We start from the raw sequence: 21,525 nt of genomic DNA, 5'->3' as shown, positions 1-21,525 counted from the left end.
GAAGGAATAATGAAGATAGAGGGAATTATAGTGTTGGATTTTGTAGGATGTCAATTTGTAACTATTTAAAGTGCAGATAAGTTTTCCTCTAGCTAACTCATGTGTAAGACCACAGGTTAAAGGTCACTTTCTTAATGAGGGCTTTTCTGACTATTAATCTAAATTAATTCACCCATTTTTTCCTCTCTTGGCACTTTATATTTTTTCCTTTATAACACTTACCACAGTTTGTAAACAATATTTTTGGCAATTATTTGTTTAATATCTGTTCCCCACTAGACTATAGGTTCCCTGAGGGAAAGAACTATGCCTTTTTTTGCTAACTACTCTGTCTTTAGGGCCCAGCATAAAGCTTGGCACATGTTAAGCTCCCAATAAATATTTGTTGACTAAATGCACAAATAAGTGCATGAATCCATGAACGAATGAGTTTGGGACATGGGGAAATGCAAAGCTGTGAGGCTTATCCAGCCTCATGAGGATTGAGGCCTATTAATTCAATGAATGGCTGTAGTGCAATATAAAATGCCCTGGAAATAGCCAAGACACAGAAGCAACCTAAGTGTACATCGACAGATGAATGGATAAAGAAGATGTAATACATACATACAATGGAATATTACTTAGCCATAAAGAGAATGAAATAATGCCATTTGCAGCAACATGAATAGACCTAGATATTACCATACTAAGTGAAATCAGACAGAGAAAGATAAATACCATATGATATCACTTATACATGGAATCTAAAAAAACTGATACAAGTGAACTTATTTACAAAACAGAAACAAACTCACAGACATAGAAGACAAACTTATGGTTACCAAATTGGAAGGGGGGGGATAAATTAGGAGTTTGGGATTAACAGATACACACTACTATATATAAAATAGATAACTAACAAGGACCTACTGTATAGCACAGGGAACTATATTTAATATCTTGTAATAACCTATAATGGAAAAGAATCTGAAAAAGAATATATATATATATATGTGTATATATATATATATATATGTGTGTGTGTATATATATATATATATATATATATATATATATATATATATATTGCTGTACACCTGAAACTAACACAGCATTGTAAATCAACTATACTTTAAATAAAAAATAAATAAATAAAAATTTTAAAAATGCCCTGGAATTGGAGTCATAAAGTCTGAGTTTAACACCTGCCTCTGTTGTTTACTTGTTGCCTTAATTAGGGCAAGATAACTTATCCAAGCTTCTGATCTCTCAAATGAGGATAATACACCTCACATGGTTGTTATGAAGCTTAAATGAAGAAATTACTCAGAACTTCTCAAAGGTTTTCTCCCAAGAACCCCTCAGGAAAGTGGGGCAGGGGTTGTAGTTCACACCTCTGTTGAACTGAAGGCACACTCAAAACAAAAGCAACTTTCTTGAAATAGGTTTCATCTTGAAAGTTTATGAAAAGTTTGTATTTTATACTATAATATATACCTATATTGTTTCAGTATTTAAATTGTTTTAAATTGTTCACTGCTAATTTACTTAAATTTTTTCCCATAAAATAATTGAACAAAATGGATGCTCATTAAAAATGCCTGTATTATCCTTTGGTTTTCCATATTTATGAGAAGCATGGATTTATGTGAAGTGGCCTGCCATATGATGGTTGGTCCTCCATAATTTTGCTGAACCTGAATCTGTCCACCAGAGGAGCAGCAAGGTTAGTTCAACAGGCAAAACAGATAATATGAGGAGGAGTCCCTCCATAGAGGCAGTGCCAAGGCAGGTTTGCTAGTCTGGACATAAATCAAGGGTAAAGGTTAGAAAGGATCTATAATTTCATTTAAACCTATATAATCAAAAGGAAAATGATCATTGCTATGTAAAATGTAGAATTTATATACTAGATAATTATATATTTATTATAAATAATTACATTTATTTATAATAAATATATTATTTATATTTTATTTATAATAAATATATTACTATATATAATGTTATTACATAATACAAGATATTGAACTATCTTCAGAGAGAAAATTATCAAAGATTACTCCTATCTTTTGTTTTATTCTTAGAACCAAATGTAAAAAAAAAAAAAAAAACCCTCCACCCTCTATACTAACAACTAGAAATTGTCAGTTCTGAATCTGAATTAGCCATAAATATATGCTCTATACATTTAGCCGTGGCTCACTTTCCATTTCCAAGGTTTCAACCCAGTGAAAACATTAAACACAGTATAACCAAAGCAAACCCCCATATGAACTAAATGTGGTTTGCCCTCAGTTTCCTCATTATAAAGTGGGGTCAGCAATACTTACTTCACAGGCTGGTTATAGCACTAAATGCAATGATGCCTATGAGTGTGCCCGGTACAGTGCCTGGCACACTGTAACCAGGACCACCTGAGTTCTAGGCTTCATTCACTGCTCTGTCATCAATGCCCACCTGTTATGGGCTGAATTGTGTCCCATGCCCACCCCCCTGGCCAAATCCATATGTTGAAGTCCTAACCTCCAATACCTCAGAATATGACCATATTTGGAGATAGGGTCTTTAATGAAGTAATTAAGTTAAAATGAGGATTAGGGTAGGCCCTAATCCAATATGTCTGGTGTCCTTATAAGAAGAGGAAATTTGGACACAGACAAGTACAGAGGGAAGACAATGTGAAGACATAGGGAGAGACCATCTTACAAGCCAAGGATCCAGGTCTGGAACAGATCCTGCCGTCATGGCCCTAACAAGGAACCAATTCTGCGGACCACTTCGTCTCAGATTTCTAGCCTCCAGATAAGTGAGAAAATAAACTTCTGTTGTTTAAGGCACTTCGTCTGTGGCAGTCCTAGCAAACTAATACACCACTGGAATAAAAGCTCCATGAGAGCAGAGATTTTTCTTTTTTTGTTCAGTGATGTACCCCGAGTGCTTAGAACAGAGCCTGACACATAGCAAGTACCTAGTAATTGTTGAACTATTACATAAATGTCCAGTCCTGTACTTGGCACAAATATTTAGCAAATATTTGAAGACTGAATAAATGATCCTATTTCCCAAATACCAAATCAGGACATAGGTTGAAAAAAAACTTCTGTAAGTATATTTATATAAGCAGTGTAAAACTTTCAATATTAAATCGCACTTAACAATCACCTCAATTGAAGAGGGCAAATGTCATGAAATTTAAGCTGGTCTGGGAAAATCCAGCTTCGGTAGAATAAGTTGCCAACTATTTGATGTCCCTACCCCTTGACCTAAATTGAAGCACCGTACATACAGCTGTCACTTGCTTTTCCGACCTCTTTTCTCCAAGTCTTCCACACTTTGCTGGAACCACTGTGGTCTCTGCATCCCTTCCAGATACACCAGGCTCAACTCATATCCCTTCTCCCACATGAAGCCTTTTCTGACCCTCTGAAGCCAAGGATTATTTGGCTTCAGATATTTATTTATTTATTTGGACTACTTTTTTAAAAAACATATCATCTACTTCCTCATACCATCGGTTATCTTTGCATGAAGATATCTTTCTGGTTTCCATTTTAGACTGAAAGTTCTCTGAGGACAGGGATGCTGTAAATTACTTAATTCTACCCCTATCTAAGTAGGGGTCCAGCAAATATTGTAGATTTTAAAATTATGTCATTGGAAAATGGCATAGTCAGCAGTTATGCCGAACCCCAACCCTGAGTCCAAAGAGCCTGGAAAGGCACTGGCAAATCCAAATCTCTTTAACAACTTGGGCACAAGTCCTACTAAAAGTGGGAAATGGAGAATTGCAATTACTGAGCCGTGGTGCTGTTAATGTCGCCATTAACATCACTCTAATAAATATACATCAGGCCCTATTTTTGAATAATGTCTATTTGATTAATGCTGGGAGTTTCCTTTCCAAGGATTCTTACTATTCTTTCCTTTGGCTGGTTTTTTGTTTTTTGGTTTTTTTTTTTGATTGACTAGACACTCACCGCAGATAACCAAATCAGCAGCAGGGTGTGGAAATATGTTTGATCTCTGCCTCTGTGGGCTTGGCAAACAAGCTAGAGTGTGTTTATGCAATCATAGGCAAAAGAAATACCACATAGAATTAATTACTCTTTTTTTTTTTACTATCAGTCCTTTTTCTGATTTTCCTGATATGAAACATGACCCAGGGTAAGGAAAAGTCTTTCCTCTTGATTTAATGCAAAACCTTTAGGAAAAATAAGTGTGATATTCCTCAGTTTGTTTTCTGACCACTTGATCTCATCTTCATATGACCTTTAAAAAAATCCTGTTGTTATGTTTCTTTTCATTTAATTGGATCCAAACAATAATGATAAATAAGATAACTGGAGAAAGGAGGGTCCTAACCTCACAGGTAAGTGTGGATGTCACCGTCTTTGACTATTTTAATGTGCTCCTCATTGAACCCCCAGTCTAACTTTCCCTCCATTTTTATGTGATGTAAGAGGACATGTTGAATGGAATTTTTATTGATAATAGTTTAAATAAAATATTTAATTATAATATTCCCCTTGGGAAATTAGACTCTAATAACACTATTTTGAGTAAAGCTTATATTTTCAGGAGTATAACTCAGAAATACTAAAGCAAGTGATATGGAATAAGGTATAAAATATCAAGATACAAATCAATATTATATAAATCAGAGGGTGGACATCCTTTTATAGATAAATAAATTCAAATGGAAAAGATCATTTACATGGTCAAGGAAATTAGTTGTTGGAATAATATAGAATTGTCTATTAAGTATAAAGGGTTGAAACAGGAACTATAAAAAGATAAAGCCCTTACCCCAATCAGCTTACAAATAATTACTGGAGTGCAAGCTAACTAGAAGTATAAACTGCATGGGGAGCTGAGAAGGGAGGTAATTCTACTGATAAAAGCAATTTTTCTTTAATTTTTGAAAGATGTCTTTTTTAGATTCAAAGAGAAAATTTGAATTATACACATTTTATTTAAAAAAATGATACAGGAAAGGTTTTCTTTCAAATAAGCTAAACAAACTTTGCCTTCCTTCTTTAGTTTCTAAAGACTATGGAATAGAAAGATCGCTATCTAGAATTGAAATAACATAATCAACAGTGTTATTAGGGAGGGCATCAGGCATAGCAATCACTGTGTCTTAATTAGACAATGCATCTTTGTCGGGTCATCTGTACCAAATGGCCTAGATTAAATTAACTCTTTTTTTTTTTTTAAGAATCTAAATGTACTTTTGCTTCAAGTACAGAAGAAAGTCAAGGGGAATACATTAAGAAGTATGACAAATTTTGTCATCCAAATAGCACTACTCATTTGATAGCACTACCACCTAATCAAAACCGCAAAGTATCAAGGACTGGACTTTGGAAAGGTTCTTTCAAATGCAGCAGAATGGGGAACACCTCGAGATATTTGGTGAGGGAAAGCAAACAGATTCTACCAACAGTATCTCTCCTGAAACATGGTAAATAAATCCTCATCAAGACATTTCCTGGGAATTTCTGGTGGCACAGTGGTTAAGAATCTGCCTGCCAAGTCAGAGGACAAGGGTTCGATCCCTGGTCCGGGAAGATCCCACACGCCGCGGAGCAACTAAGCCCGTGTGCCACAACTACTGAGCCTGCGCTCTAGAGCCCACGAGCCACAACTACTGAGCCCACGCTCCCCAACTACTGAAGCCCGCACGCTCTAGGGCCCGCGTGCGCAACTACTGAGCCCGTGGGCTGCGACTACTGAAGCCCGCATGCCTGGAGCCAGGGCAACAAGAGAAGCCACCGCAGTGAGAAGCCCGCGCACCACACGAAGAGTAGCCCCTGCTCACTGCAACTAGAGAAAGCCCACGCGGAGCAAGGAAGACCCAAAGCAGCCAAAATTACATATATTAAAAAAAAGGACCTTTCCTGTCTCCTCCTGAATCTTGGGAACTTCTCTAAAATGCCCTCATCTTCTCAGGACTAAGTGAAATACAGTGAGTTTTATTTGGAAATTGTGCCAAATAAACAAACATATGGGAAAGGAGAAAAACTTGTGTGAATCTGGGGGAAATCTTCATTTTTCTGACAGCCACAAGATACTAAGAGAAATGAGTTTAGGATTCCACTGTTATTAATTTCAGCTTCTTTTGAATCTTTATCTTTCTTATCTCCAGCACAGAAAAGGAAATTGATTAGATAAATTACTGTGTAGCAAAAATTGTATTCAATGAGTTTTGGAAGTGTTTCCCTCTTTTTTTTAGAAAGTGAATTTTCTATGAAGATACTGTGACTACTAGGCAGAATTGTATATTCAGTGGTACTGATGACTTCTTTTATGATGGTATTCCAAAAAATTTTTTAAATATTCTCATAAACCTGCTAAACTTAAGAGGTGCTAGAATCCATATGTTCATTAAGTAATAGATCCATTTGCAACGATAATGAACAAAATTGAAATGTAAGTCTAAACAGTTCATGTAAAACTGCTGACTGGCTAAAATATTCTTTAAAATCTAATAAACTAAAGATTATACTGATATGAGCATAAACACAGTACACATTGTAGATCTTTCTTGTCCATATCATAACTGAGTAACTTTAAATAGGCAAAGATCACCCAAAAAGTACTGTACATAGTTCAAAGTTCCCCCATATTTCCTTTTTATCCCCTCCTGGAAATACAGTGTCTTCAAGAAAAGGGGTGGAGGGAGACGAACACTGGAATACACACCAAGACATAATTTAGAGGTATTCATGATAGAAGAAAGCACAAGTCAGTGAATTAAAAATTGAATATATGCCATGCCTTCGCTGGTATGAGAACACATAAAAATAGAAATTTACAAGTAACTAACCAAGGGAAGAAAAACACGGCTAAAAGGGCCGGTAGCTGAGTTGGGGTGGGGATGGGCTGACGGACAGAGTCAGGGAGACAAACAGGATGCCAGGAGGTGAGAAATAAGGGTGGGGAGTAGTGGGCAATCTCAAGAGGAACTAACAAGGTCTGTTGCTTATAGTTACCCAGAAAACTTTAAGAATAATAACAGACAAACAAATGTAGCTTAAAGAAACCTGAGAGAAGCTAGCCTCTGCTGGCTGGGACGACAAGTCCCCCTGTATTAATGGTGCTTGGGGAAACGAAGGTAATCTCCCACATATTCATATTCAGCACAACTGCTGACACTCCTGTCTCCCGTTGAATCAACAGATCCTGGCGAAAGACCACGGGGAGAGGGTAAGCGGACCTTGTGCTCCGGGAAGTATATTTCTGTCTCTTGAGAAATAGGAACTTTGGCTCTATTCAGTCCAGTGTGCTGAGTTTTCTGGTTTTTCGGTTTTGTTTTTTTAAGTTTTTCTCTTTGGAGTCGCTTTTAAAGTAAATACACGCTATTTTGAGGAAGAATTTCAGTTCCAAGAACGTGCACAGGTTCAAGCAGCAGTTAAAAAGCCAAACAGTCGGTAAAGGAAGATGGTCACCCTCTCCGGCGGCCTCACCTCCTAGAGCCCCTCCCTTTCCACCCACAGCCCCCCATACGTCCCCCCACCTCAAAACTCACAGACGCAGAACCGCACCTCTGCCTCCGGGTGCCTTCAATGGGCCACCTTGTAAAACTGTGCTTCAGGCCCTACATTTAATTACACACAGCGTGCACATTACTTTCTTAGCTATTTAAAGAAGCACACTTCTTATAACAAAAGTAATATATGCCCACTAAAGAAAAAAAAGCACATAAGAGCATTGAACGGCAAAAAAAAAAAAAAATCACCCTCACTCTTATCACTTCGCTATGACATTATTATGATTTTAATATCGTCTGCTGTTAGCAAATCTTTTTATATTACAAGGGCAATGAAGAATTCTCTACTGTTCATGTGATCCCACCATATGCTTATTATTTTTCTAGACACATCAGCAAACTTGTAAGGCATTTGTGAGCGTGGACAGGCTTGCCAGATTGGGAAGCTAAGGAATGAAAGTTGAAGCCTTCTTCCCCAGTAAGTACCAGGGAAACTGGTGCAACAGGGCTTTTGCACAGAGGGAAACGCTTCACATGTCACAGTTCAGGGTTTGGACGTAAGCATGCAACACACTTGGAATCGGCAGAAAAAGGAAGGCAGCAAGGCCACTTCCCTAGAGTATAATTCACACAACATCTCTCTGCTGGCTGAAGAGGAAAGATGTGTGTGTGTGTGTGTGTGTTTAGAGTGAAAGAGAAAGAGACGGTGTGCGCACACACACACATATATGTATTTCTCCCCACGGCACACGCACCATAGTTCCTGCCTCCTGCACTGCACTGGTGGAACTTTCCATTAGAGTTATATTTAATGTCACTTTATATGCTATCATGCATCTCACTTGTTCAGAGACCTTCCATGGTTTCCCGAAGTCTGCTGGAAAACATTGCATCTCCTTGGCATTGCATTTTCCCCCCAGCACGGCCTCAGCTGACCTTTCCTAGCTTGCCTTACACCACGTGGTTCGTCTACACCCCCACCCCCCACCCCGCCACCACCAAATCCTGGGCCCCTGGGCGCCTCTCCAGACTCCAAAATGCAGTGTGGAGCCCCCTCTCCCTCCAGCAGTGAAGTTCTGTCACTGTTCATCACCTCCTCCGTGAAGATTTTGGGGGTTTTCCTGACCAATGTGATTTCTTGTGCAAACCTATAAGCTCCTTGAAGACAAGGCCCAAACTGCACAAGAATACTCGTAGTTTTTGAATGAATCAGTTTAGCTTTTTATCCTTTTAACACCCATATCATGGTTCTTTTCTAAATTTTACTCATTATATTCTGCATTGTGTAATAATTAATTAAGCAAGTATATATATTCTTTCAAATCTCTTGAACACAGGGATCATATACATATTTCTTGCACTCTTACACCCACCCCAGACCTATAGTAAATATTCAACCAGTACTTACCAAACTAACCCATTCCAGGATTTAAATGCCAATAAATTTTCCATAATATAGAGGAGAGGTTTGGAAACATAACAAGTCAGCCTCATTCCCAAACAAGCTGAAAAATGGGAAGTAGTTTATTTTACTTTGTGGGTCTCCCATTCTCTTAGAAATAAGTTACATTCTCCATCTTTATATGTGTAGGTCATTGATTTGGGAATTACAATTCATTTCCCTTTGAAATAATGTTGTAAATAATGTTTAAGATCCCTGATAAGTCCTCCAAAGCCAATCTGAACACTCAGTGAAGCAGAAATAGTATATTTGCAATAAAAAGTAGAAAATAAAATTATTGATATATTTTACTAGTACAATAACCAATAAAAACAACCAAATACAAGTGATTATTTTTAACTTGAATAATCATGATTCAAGGAAAGCAGATTTCACTATACAAAAAGGAGGATATATCTAATCATTCTCTCCTGGTTGCTATCATTCACCAGTCTCTTGGGAAATGAAGATGTGGCCTGAGGACCTAGGGCTTACTCTTGATTTCCAAATCTGGACAAAATTATGAGTAATTTAAGGATCCACATGGAACCACATTTAATACCCCATTCTGTTCCTTCGTCTCCTCATTTTCAGGGACATTCTCCACCCACTTCTCTTCTCCCACTCCCACAGGCACACCCTGAACCATGCTACCCCTGGGGATAGCATGCATCACCTTTAAATGTTAAACTCATATATCCCCACTCTCTGGGAACTCACCTTCTAACCTTCCAGGTCATTCACTACATTATTCCCAACACACCCATTCTTCGACCTACTTGAAATGTCCAGTTCACTGATCCTTTGCCCAGATCTCTAGAGTCTCCTTCTGTTTTAGCTCTCCAGCTCAGATTCCAATATCCAACATTTCAACTATTTTTGTACTACTGTCCTTCAATTGCATTGTTCTGTCAAACATAATCCAGGACAATTTCAATTGTCCACCTGCATTAGAAATGCTGAGAGCTCCTGGGTTGGGTGTTCAGGACACATACCATTTTGATCTTTATTAAAAGTCGTGGTCACCTAACTCAACCTCAATATTTCCTGGCAATCCTAAATTGCATGGTTGGATGGATGGATGGATGGATAATATAGGTGAAAACTTGTAGAGATGCTAAAGAGAATCTCTGCACCCTTCGTAATGCTTTTGAGATGGGTGACCTTAGTCTAGCATTTCTAATTTTACTTCAAAACATGTGGCTTTGCAATTCCGAGACAGAGTAAAGTTGGAGACATCACAATTCCTGATTTCAAACTATATTACAAAGCTATAATAATCAAAACAGTATGGTACTGGCCTAAAAACAGACACATAGAACAATGGAACAGAATTGAGAGCCCAGAAATAAATCCACATGTAGATAGACAGTGATATTTGATAAAGGAGTCAAGAATACTCAGTGGGAAAAGGACAGTCTCTTTAATAAAAGTGGTATTAGGAAAACTGGATAGTCACATGCAAAAGAAGACTGGACCCCTATCTTACACTACTCACAAAAGTTAACTCTAAATGGATTAAAGACAAATGTAAGACATAAAAACGTAAAACTACTAGAAGAAAACATAAGGAAAAATCTCCTTGACGTTGGTCTTGGCAACAATTTTTTGTCTATGACACCAAAAGCACAAAGAACAAAAGAAAAAATTAACAAGTGGGATTACATCAAGCTAAAAGGCTTCCGCACAGCAAAGGAAACCATCAACAAAATGAAAAAGCAACCTATGGAAGGGGAGAAAATATTTGCAAACCATCTATTTGATGAGGGGTTAATATCCAAATTAAATAAGGAACTCATATAACTTGACAGTAAAAAACAAAAACAAACAAAAAATAGTTTTAAAAATGGGCAAAGTACTTAAATAAACATTTTTTCCAAAAAGGACACACAAACGGCCAACAAGTGCATGAAAAGGTGCTTGACATCACTAATCATCAGGGAACTGCAAATCAAAATCACAACGAGATACCACCTCACACCTGTTAGAATGGCTATTATCAAAAACACAAGAATAACAAGTGTTGGTGAGGATTAGAGAAAAGGGAACCCTTGTGTACTCTTCTTGAGAATGTAAATTGATACAGCCACTATGGAAATCAGTGTGGAGGTTCCTCAGAAAACTAAAGACAGAACTACCATATTATACAGCAATCTCATTTCTGGGTACATATCCAAAGGAAATGAAATCACTATCTCAAAGAGATATTTGTACTCCCATGTTCATTGCTGCATTATTTATAATAGGCAAGATATGGAAACAACCCAGGTGTCCATCAACAGATGAATGGGTAAAGAAAATATGATACACACACACATGCACACACACACACACTGGACTATCACTCAGCCATTAAAAAAGAAGGAAATCCTGCCTTTTGCAACAACATGGATGGACTTCAAGGGCATTATGCTAAGTGAAATGTCAGACAGAGAAAGACAAATACTGTATGGTCTCACTTACATGTGAAATCTGAAAAAGCCAAACTCATAGAAACAGTAGAATGGTGGTTGCCTGAAACTGGGAGGTGAGGGAAATGGGGAGAAGCTGGTCAAAGTATACAAACTTCCAGCTAGAAGATGAATAAGGTCTGGGAATCTAATGTACAGCATCGTGTATATAATAAACAAATTGTATTCTATACTTGAAAGAAGTTGTTAAGAGTAGATCTTAAATTTTATTACCGCCAGAAAAAAAAAAAAGTAATTATGTGAGGGGATGGAGGTGTTAACTAACTTTATTGTGGTTATCATTTTGCAATATATATGTGTATCTAATCATCATATTGTATACCTTAAAATTACATATGTTATAGATCAATAACATCTCAATAAAGCTGGAAGAAAAAGAAAGGAGAAAAAAAAACATACGTTTTCCTTTTGGGTAGATGTGTCTGTGTTGATCATAATTTCACAAGCACGTGACACTTTTCTGCCTTCGTAACTCAGTCCATCATCACACAAGGAGGAGAAACTTTCCTGGGGAAAGAATGGAAAAGCTCTGAAAGAGAGTGGACGAGGAAGAAAGAATCTCAAGAATATGTGTCTGTGTATCAGAAAGAGATTGCCTGAAACGGAACTAACTGTGATATAATCCCTGAAAGAGAAAGTGGAGGTTTATAGTGGCTATTATCCACTAGGCTCTGAATCAATCTCAACATAGTGTTATTGTTTAGTTGTCATCCATTATTCAACAAATATTTTTGGAACAACTTATATTTGCCAGACACTGTTCCAGGAGTTTGGGAAACAGGAGTGAAGAAGACAAGAGGGTGCAGAGAAAAGGGAACCCTCCTACACTATTGGTGGGAATGTAAATTGGTGGAGCCACTATGGAGAACAGTATGGAGGTTCCTTCGAAAACTAAAAATGGAACTATCCTATGAGCCAGCAATCCCACTCCTGGGCATATACCTGGAGAAAGCCATAATTCAAAAAGGAGTGAAGAAGACAGTGTCCTTGCTCTCATGGAGCCCAGGTTCTAATGGGGAAAAAAGGTTAAAAAAAAAAAAAAAAAGCAAGGACAACTAGACATTGAACGAGGAAGGGAGGGATATTTTAGATTGTGTGGTCATTCCTAAAGACGTAATATTTGATCTGAAAACTAATGTTGGAAAAAGAGCTATCTGTATGGAAATCTGAAACCTTGCTTTCCCCTCATGACTACAAGATGGCTGCCATAGCTTCAAGCATCACACTCTCACATAACTTCCAAAGCAGGTCTGGGGGTTTATCCTTGCAAGAGTTTCCTTTCATCAGGAAGAAACATTTCCTATAAGCCCCAGCACACTTACCTACAGGTCCCACTGGCCAGAACCAGGTCACATATCTACTCTGTCACCAGCAAAAACGACTGCAATGATTGGTTGGGAGGAATGATGCTGGCGCCAGGGAGGGGTACCCTTCCCTGAGCACATGCTGCCCCAAACCTAAACCAGACTGGCCTGCTGTCCTCAAAGAGCAACAGTGAAGCAGCTACTGGAAGGACCAAGCTTGAGATAGTTCATTTACCCAGGATATATGGATTTATCCAGTACCTAAGCTTGTGCCAGGCACTGTACTAGTATTAGGAATAAAAAGAAGACCTAGACACCACTTTGTACCATCTCCTTAAAAACAGTGAGGGGAACTCCCTCTTCCCTCTCCCTCACTATTTCAAAGGTACAGTTCATGGCCACTTGCCACCCTGAAGCCCCCTCTCATCTTTTTAGTCTGAATGACTTCTTCTCAATTCATAGTTCACACTCACTCATTTTACAAATATTCATTGAACATCTGAGCCATAAGGATACAATTTTGCTAAAAAGGTCCGTGCCCTCACAGAGTTTCTATTTCAGTGACATGGAGAGGTAAAGAGTCAATTACAAGAAAGAATAAAAAGTGCTAGAAGAGGTGAAGCCTGGGTGCTATCAGGGTACCAAGAAGGAGCACCTCCACTCGTCCAAAGGTGGGGTGAGGGATGGTAGTAAGAAAAGATAAATTTCATTGAAGATGTCATTTAAATCAATATTTAAAGGATGAATAGAATTTAGGGAAATGAGAGTGGAGGTCAGGAGTCGGGGAGAAAGCCAAGGAGGCTAGTCCATCTAGAAAAATGAGCGTGTGCAAAGGGCCGGAGGTGGGGACAGAGAGTTGGAGGAAAGCAAAGGAAAGAAGCTCATTGTTGATAGAGAAAAGAGTGGGAGGGGAGAACAGGGAGAGATGAGTTTATAATGATAGGTGAAGGCCAGGTCAACACTGGGGCTAAACTCTTGGACTTTATCCGGAGAGAAGCCATTGAAGGGTTTGACATGTTTAGGTTTGCATTTTAGAAAAAGGCATTCTTAATCCTTTGCTCCAATCCCTTACCCACACTTCAGCCACGCTGCAAACAGGACGACCAACAAGACACTGTGGCAATAGGCTGGGCCAGGGTGGTGGCCAAGGAGTGGGTGGTGATTGAGGAGGTCAGGGATTCAGTGAACCACAGGGCTGTGACCAGCGAGGGAGGGGGAGGAGTTAAGGATGACTTCAGGCAGTTCTGGTTGGGGCACCTGGAGGGATGGTGGTGTCCTTCACTGGATGGATTCATTTTTGGACAAGTTATGTTGAGCTGCCTCCCACAGGGCACTGAACACAGTTGTGTTCATTAATTAATCTTTTTTATGACTTTTCTCCTCCCTCCCGCATCTTTCATATCAAAGCCCCTCCCTACTTATCTTGAATAACACTTTTTTCAGATAGACCTACTTCAATCTTCTCTTCAGGTTTTCATCACTCTGTGTCCCCTGAGTGAAGCCTGTATTTTTTGAGACCCCACTATGAGCCAGGCACGGAAATGCAAAACAATTTCACCAGTCATCACTAATATGTTGTTGTTTTTTCTCAGCTAATACAAATGTAAGTCGTCTAATCAGACATTTAACGGTGTCAGTGATCAATGGGTTGCAATTAGTTATTGACCCGAATCCAACTTTTTTCCTTGCATTTGTCTTTATTCACTAAAACAAACAAACAAAAACCTCGTCCCTTTACATTTTAAAGATTAATCTTATGGCACAGTATGATGGCACATAAACCGGTGTCCATTCTGGGTGTTTTCCACGTGGTCTTCTATGTATATGCATTTTTTTTTTTTTTTTTACAACAAGCAATTTCACTATTTGAGGTTTCCCAGTACTAATTTTATAATACTGTGTAGTTACATGCTGAGGCTCCGAATATACTCTATCTCTACGTTTTAAGTAGTACCATGCCTGGATGAAGCATCAAAGTGAGAATGGTGAACTTAAAGGGACTTTAAAACATCTTGAAGCAATAACAAGCCATAGACTGCAGCTGGGGCATTTTAAAACAGTACACAGGACTAAAACAATTGAACCAATTTGTCCTTTGTTCTCTTTATTGCATTCTTTATTACATTAGTACTGTTGAAAAAGAAACTCGAAAAGCATTAAACTTGGGTACCAAGCTCCCCAAAGTCCTCCCAGGGGCCTGGCTGGGACAGAAAGCGAGTTTCCGCCTCCCGGCTCCTGTTAAGTCCCCCGAGGACGCTCGCGCTCGGTCCCAGGGAGGCGACACGAAAGGAAAGGTCGCCGCTCCGAGCCCTCAGCTCGCCCCGAGTTCTCCCTCTGGGCGGGAGGATCTGGACCGAATTTTGCCAAGTTTTCCGACAGGCCTGGCTGAGCAAATGCCGCTGCGCCCGTCGCCGTTACGCTCCAGCTGCAGGCCCGGCCGTGGGAAGTTTGTTCGAGGGTCTCCCGGTCTTCAAAGAAAAGTCCCGGCAGGCGGGGGCACCACCCTGCCGGGCCGCACCCCCGTGGAGCGGGCGACAAGGGGGCCCCGGCGCCCCCGGGCACAAAGAAAGCGTGCCAGAGGATGGCTAACGACCTTGGAAACTCCGGACCATTTTAGGGTTGAAGTCACCCTAACTGCCCTCCCTTTCCTCGCCGCTTTTTCTCTCCCGAATCCGCCCGGGTCCACCCGCTGCTTCACCAGCGGTGCCTTTTTCTGCTTTTTCTTTAAGAGAGTTGTCTGCGCTGGGCCCAGGAGGGGCCGCGCTGGGCGCGGGGCCCAGCCCTTCCCGCCACGCCCCGGGGCCGCCCTTCCCGCCGGAGCCGGCTGATTGATGGCCCCGACCGTCCCGGGTCCCCCGCCTCGGCTCGCCCGCGAGCCCGGCTGTGTGTTTTGGAAGCGGCGCAGCGGGCTGCAGCGCTGTGACGCCCGGAGCGGCCAGCGCCGCCCTTCCTTCCCCCCGGGCTCGGGCGGCGGCGCGGCGGCGGGTCCGGGCCGGGCGGGGCCGCGGGCTCCCGGGCGGAGGGCGGAGGGCTGCGGGGAGGAGACTCCGGGGCGGGGGCTCCAGGGCGGGGGCGCGGGGCCGGGCGGAGGGCGGAGGCCGCGCCGCGCACGCCCAGCCCCACGGCCGCACCGCGCCTCGCGGGACAGGTTGGGCGGGCGGGGCGGCGCCCGGCTCCGGGGAATAATGAGTGTCTGTCAGGCCGTCCCCGGGTGACTGGGCGGGGCGGGGCGGAGGCGGCGCGGGAGGCGAGGGTGGCGGGGGAAGGGCGCAGGGCGGGGTGCGTGTTTGCGCTAGTGACTCGGCCGACCCCTCCGGCGGCTGCCTCCACCCAAGTGGGTGGGGACCCGCCCAGCCCGGGCGGCCGCGGCGGCTCCCTCTCCCCTCCCTGACCCTCCCACCCCGGGTCCCAGCCTCTACTTACCCCGCCAGCCCTGGGAGGCTCGCAGAGCGAGCGGCGCCGGTGTCATGTGACTGCCCGGAGTTGGTGCCAGGAGCCAGAGGAGAGCCAGGAGCGGAGCCGCGCGGAGCCGGGGCCCGAGCTGGAGCGCAGCGCGAGCGCCCGCCGAGCCGAGCCGAGCCGCGCCCGCCGCACGCGCGCCCGTCCCCGTCCCCGTCCCCTGCGGCCGCCACCGCCAACGCCGCCGGGACTGGAGCGCTGACACCACTGCATCCGCGGGTTTCCAGGCAGCCCGGATCCGGGCCTTTATTTCTCGCCTGCAGCGCTCAGCACCGCGCCTCGAAAAGTAAGTCGCCTCTCCCTCACCTTTCCTTCTCGCCCCGACTCCCGCTGCCCCCCTTTTCGGCTCGTCCGGTTTCCTTTTTTTTTTTCCCCCCAAGGGGGGGCGCGCAGTGAATGGGTTGGGGGTGCAGCGCGGAGGTTGGGGCGCTCCTGGGCTTGGGAATGTGCAACAGCTCCTGGCAGCCGGGGGTTAGGGTGGAGGAGGAGGCGAGGAGGAGGGGGCCCCCGGGTTCAGCGGTGGAAAGTGTGGGATTGGGGAGAGCCACCGTGCGGATCGGCGGGTGCGGGGAGCGAGGCTGGCGGCGCCCGCCGCGGCCCCAAATAGGGCGCGGGCGGGGGCTCACCTGTGTGGTCCCCCGACAGCCGCTCGCCCGCCCGCCCGCGATTCCCTCCAAAGCCCCAGAAATCTCAGTTCCCTCCGCGTGTGGCAACGTTGTTTGGAGAAAGGTAGCGCAGAGGCCGCGCGCTCCTGCTCCTCCCCCTCCTGGTCCCCCACCCCCCGCGCTCTCCCCCTCCCCCTCCCCGCCCTCCGCCTGCGCCCCCAGCAGCCCCCCTCCTCGGACGGGGCGTGCTGCCGCTCACCCGCCGGCGGAGCAAACTTGGAGCAGCTTCGCGGGCCTTCTGGGAAGAAACTTGGGGAGATTGGGAGTGGAGGCAAACATCCCAGTCTCGGTGCTGGAGCCCAGGAGCTGCCAGGGCGTCTGGATTCCCGAGGGCAGGAGAAAGAGCTGTCCGGGTTTGGAGAGTCCTCCTCCGGTGCAAGGAGAACCTGCCGCAGTGTCTGGAGCAAGGATTGCAGCGTGGCTGGAGGCGGAGAACGCCTTAGGCAACTGCCCGCAGTGTTAGGGACCCGAGCCGGGTGGGGACCGAGGGACGGATCCCTGGACCCGCACCCTTGGGACCTACCTTTCCGAGTGGCTTTTTTGGAGATGGCAGACAATACCTGGAATTGTCATAGCTACTTCTTTGACAGATAAAAGAGAGAACACTCTGCGCTGCTTTAAATTTTACAGCAATATACAATAATACTAGATGAAGAACGTGTGAATGGGACTTTTTTTTTTTTTAAGTCAGGTTAAACGGAAATTGGTAATTGCTCACCTTCTTGTATTTCACTAAAATAAACATTATACACTGAATTTTTTTTTTTTACCCAGAATGTATTTTTCCATTAATGTCATCCAGGACACTTTAAATGTATTTATATTCTCACAAGAATCTGGTATATGGAGAAAAGTATGAAGTAGTATTCTGACTTCATTTAGATTTAGTATCTGTAATTATTAAGCAAAATCAAGTGGGGAATAGGGCAGTTGTTCACTATAGGTTATTCCACAGAACAATTTTGTGCTGTCCTTTTCTGAGTGTTTTATGTATGAATCTGAGGAGCATTTTTAAAAGAGAAATCCATCTGGATGATAATCTGCCTAGCCCAAGAGAAGACTTGCTTCTAGGGAAAAAACAATTTGATAACCCTGACATCTTCAAAATTTTGTGAGTTAGTAGTATCTTTAAAAGAGTGGATGAGTTTCTTCTGACTTGAAACATGGAGTATGGGAGTTGACCTTATTCTGTTAACAGAACCTGAAATGGGATGTTTGATTAATTTCATTTAGCTCCCTAGAGAAGCTGATATCTCAATTTCTACAGTCAGTGGGGTTTGCTGCAGAACTGTTAGAAGAAAGCAGCCTAATGTACTATGGGTGAGGTCAGTGAAGATAGACTGTAAGGAGCATTCTGCTTGCATGAAGAATGCAAGTATGAAAATCCTAACGTGAGAATAACAAAAGTAACTGCTTAGACCACAGAACCTTGTCAGATGTAAAACATGACAACATAGCTTTGGAGAGAGCTATTGTTTTTTTCACTGCAAAGTTTCTAAATTAAAACCCAATCTTCTGGTTGCTATGGACACAGTGATGCCTTTTTTTTCTTCTTTTTTTTTTTTTTTTTTTTACCTGTAGTTATGTCTACACACAGATTCTTAAATCTCTGCTAATAGAAACTTGAGTTAAACAGTACTGGCTAACAAAATAAAGAGAAAAATCAGAAAAGGACTAGTGAGTGGATTTTGCTACCTTAAAAATACCTAAAGGAAAAATAGACATTTTAGGATGTCTTATACAAATTGATACTCTGCAGATTGTATAACAATTTTGGATTAAATGAAATACCAGGAACAGAATCACATTCTCAAAAGGTGGATTTTTGTAGATGTGTGTACATGTAGAACAGATGTGCAGCTGTGTGGAAGTATCTTTGTAACTATGCAGTTGAAAAAGACAGTGAAAATTTGGGGTGACTCTAGATGTCCCACACTCTTCATCTTAGAATTTAGTTCTGTGGCTCAGGGACACTTACAGTTGGTCCCACTTCGGTTATGTGGGGTGACCCCAGTGTCAACTGAATTCTCAGCAGCTGTGCTGTCTCATTTTCCTCTTGATGCTCTGAGGCTGCACAGTGATCATTACCCTATTACCCTAACCCAGAATTTGATCGTGGCTAGAGACCAGCCATTAGGATGGGGGAGAAAGAGACAAAAGAAATTGGTAGGGAGGCTGGTGTTAATTAGGAAGCTTTCTGCTGCTTGAATATGATAAAATCACATGTTCACTTACGGTGTTTACTGTATTTGGAAGCTCCTATTTGTAAATAGGGCAGGTCCCCTGTATAAAGCTGGTGTTATTATTCACACCCATAGAACAAACACCTCCACCCCCCTGTTGTTGTCTTAAAAAACTCCAGCTGCTCATGAATATAGGGTCAGGGAGGGCCGGCTAAATGTTTCTCTGTGCTTTCTCTCCAGCACAGCCAGCAGAGCTGTTTCCTGTTCTTTGTTTCAAGGCTGGGGTTTGCGTCATACATTCCAAGTGGCATATGTGTGCTCTTTCCTGTTTCAGGCTGTTTTCTGGTAGATCAGTAGCCCAGACCAGGCCATGGTCCCTGCCCCTAAACTCCCTATCCCCACCCAGGGAGTTATCATGTCTCTACACACTTATGATTGCTTAAGATGCCTGTGTTATGTCATAATGAGAAGTCAGTTAACCTTTTCGCATACACCCTTTGCTCCCATGTGTTTATATGGGTGAATAAATACTTTTACCTTTTTTAGTTTATCATTGCCAACTTGTGATTTTAAGAAATGTGTGTGCATGTTGGCTAGAAATCTAAAGGAGGTTGTTTTGTTTGTTTGTTTTTCATTCTTGTTTTGAGATAGGCATTTTGCCCTGAAGCTGTCAATTTTGGATGGGGTTACCACCTTACAGTTTAGAAGATCTAGCATGATCTGAAGGATGTGGCTCAGTCTTGCATTTAACACAGGACACTCAAGGCCCAGGAGGCTTAATGGGATGGAGAACTCAAGCAGCCTTGGCAGCTTGGACTGACTTGGAAGTCTTGCTTATGTTTTAAGGGAGAAATCTTCTATTGAAGCAAAACATAAGATGTATTGAGAGTACTACAGGATTATTTCTTTTTAAGGACAAAGATTTTACTGTATGCTACATCTGATTTCCAAACTGCTCTAAGAATAAAAAGCTCAAAGAAAAGGAGAACTGGAATAAGTTTATTTAATGATAGTTTGGAAATTTTTAACCTTATATTTTGAAGACAGAAGGAGAATGCTCTTGTTTTTATTGTTTTACGGTAACAACTTTCTCATAATCCACCCCCCCCCCTTTTTTTTGGTATATTCTGTCAGTTGTGAGTTAGCAAATTTCTGGGTTAACCATTTAAAACCTACTTTAACAAACTATTTTTCTCTTGGTTCTCCAGAAATGAAGTTTTAAAAAAAAAGTTGGAAAAGAAAACTTTTGACAAGTTTCTCCTTTAAATGTCTTATTTGGGGATTTTCTCTAAAATCTAAAGGAATTATCTACAGTGTTCTCTAATGGAATTAATGGAAAGAGTTGCTGAGGAAACACATCAGGCCCTATCTATTCTTACCCAAATTGGTAATAATAATAATAATGCTTTGGTTTTAACGTCTCTTCCCATCACGTTTTTCTTTGATGGATAAAAGGGAAATATACAATATGCTATTAAGAAAGCTACTAGGGTCAAATAGTAGGATATTGACAACCTTCCATGAAAAAAGATGGGCGTTTGGAAAGTTTCAATAAGATTTTTCCTTTCTTCTTTGGAGGAAGCAAACTTGAAATACTAAGCCGCTTGTAGGACAAGAGACCTTTAAACTAAATTCATAAGTAACCCAAATTGAAGTAAGTTTTTTTTAGTTCCAAAGTTGTGAACAATTCAACTAGATTTGGTAGACTGAGTCTTTATTTGGCTTACCCCAAATCATTCTTTCCTCCCTACTTGTGGGGAGAGGGAGGTGGTAATAGAGATGATAAGGATCTAATATATTCTGTCAGGAAAAATTCTGCAAGCTTTTAAATGTAAGCTAAACAGTTGGGAAAAATTGTACCAGTCTGATAGTTATTATAATTACCAAAAAAGTGAGGGAGGTGAACACAATAGTTTCATCTCTAAACCATGTAAATCATTTATCTCCATCCCCCCCTTTTTAGATACTTGCCTTCTTAATTTGTCCAAATCAACCTTTCTGCTATAAAATGAACAGCTTTCTTAAGTGGTTCTTACTCTCTTTTCACACCCAGTTGTGTTTAAGAAAAATAAATACAGGCAACCTCATCCTTTAAGTATCAGGAATTACATTATTCTGGAAATTGGGTTTCTTTCTGAAGTGCTTCAGTTATCATTGGTTATAGCTTAAAAAAAAAAAAATCCTAGAGACATAAAACAATTGATATCTGGTTTGCTAATATGTAGTATTCCAGCCAAAACTCATGATGGAGTGAGTTGGAAGGGAAGGATTATGGTGGCTTTTAGCATTCTCATTTTCAAGCCTGATCTGTCCCTTTCTTAGACCCCATTTCTCATCTGAAGCAGTAATGCCAGAGCTCGAGACAGGAAACCAGACAGCAGTCTGCCCTGATAAGAGAGGGCATTGTCTAAGGAAGGTAGCCCTGCTTTCCCCCCCTCAATTCTCCTTCCTTGAAATTTAGTAGCAATAAGAGACACAATGCTATAGACACAGTTTCTGAACCAGAACTAGGACTGTTTTTTCCC

The 21,525-nt window shown here is 41.9% G+C and overlaps 1 protein-coding gene and 1 long non-coding RNA gene across 6 annotated transcripts in view; one reads left to right on the top strand and one right to left on the bottom strand.

Moving 5' to 3' along the window:
* LOC132365993 (uncharacterized) overlaps positions 1 to 11,867 on the bottom strand; it is a 117,504-nt gene extending 105,637 nt beyond the window's left edge. For all 3 annotated transcript variants that reach the window (XR_009503324.1, XR_009503323.1, XR_009503325.1), the window contains exon 1: positions 11,789 to 11,867. This is a non-coding gene — a long non-coding RNA (uncharacterized LOC132365993). The remainder of the gene's footprint in view (positions 1 to 11,788) is intronic.
* Positions 11,868 to 15,357: 3,490 nt separating this feature from the next.
* The window catches only part of KLF3 (KLF transcription factor 3), a 37,731-nt gene continuing 31,563 nt past the window's right edge, over positions 15,358 to 21,525 (top strand). Inside the window, exons 1-2 of one of the 3 annotated variants that reach the window (XM_059923202.1) lie at positions 15,358 to 15,678; positions 16,125 to 16,438. The gene's annotated coding sequence lies outside the window, so the exon portion shown is untranslated. Of the gene's footprint in view, positions 15,679 to 15,791; positions 15,885 to 16,124; positions 16,439 to 21,525 lie in introns of those variants that run through there. The other 2 variants (XM_059923203.1, XM_059923200.1) reach the window with 2 other exon arrangements.

The sequence above is a fragment of the Balaenoptera ricei genome, chromosome 5 (genome assembly GCF_028023285.1).
Source record: "Balaenoptera ricei isolate mBalRic1 chromosome 5, mBalRic1.hap2, whole genome shotgun sequence".
Taxonomy (NCBI): domain Eukaryota; kingdom Metazoa; phylum Chordata; class Mammalia; order Artiodactyla; family Balaenopteridae; genus Balaenoptera; species Balaenoptera ricei.
This window is presented reverse-complemented; position numbering and strand designations above follow the sequence as displayed.